At 72.9% G+C, this 306-nt stretch overlaps 1 protein-coding gene across 1 annotated transcript in view; it reads right to left on the reverse strand.

The window, feature by feature from the left end:
• Positions 1-306, reverse strand: part of NIN (ninein) — a 115357-nt gene extending 115051 nt beyond the window's left edge. The window contains exon 1 of the mRNA XM_008057265.2: positions 72-306. The gene's annotated coding sequence lies outside the window, so the exon portion shown is untranslated. The remainder of the gene's footprint in view (positions 1-71) is intronic.

Raw genomic sequence — 306 nt, forward strand, 5'->3', positions numbered from 1 at the left:
CCCGGGTCTCCGGCAACCCGCGTCGCGCCCCCGGGTAGCAGGCGCTCCCGGCCCCCGCGGCCCCCGCCTACCTTCCGTCGGCCTCTCCGCGGGGTCCTCTCCGCGGGGTGTGCTCAGCCGGCCGCCTCCGGTGCTCTGCAAGGCGACGGGGGACGCTTTGTTAGGGCTCGAGCCGCGGGACAATACTTCGCAGCCGGCGCCGCGGTTCCGGGCGGGCGGGCGACCTTCAAAAGGACGCGAATGGGGGCCCGCGCGAGCGTCATTTCCATATGTAAGGGCCAGCTCGTACAAAAGCGCGGCTCTCGG

This window comes from Carlito syrichta, unplaced genomic scaffold (assembly GCF_000164805.1).
Source record: "Carlito syrichta isolate Samal-C Ts95f unplaced genomic scaffold, Tarsius_syrichta-2.0.1 Scaffold302918, whole genome shotgun sequence".
Taxonomy (NCBI): domain Eukaryota; kingdom Metazoa; phylum Chordata; class Mammalia; order Primates; family Tarsiidae; genus Carlito; species Carlito syrichta.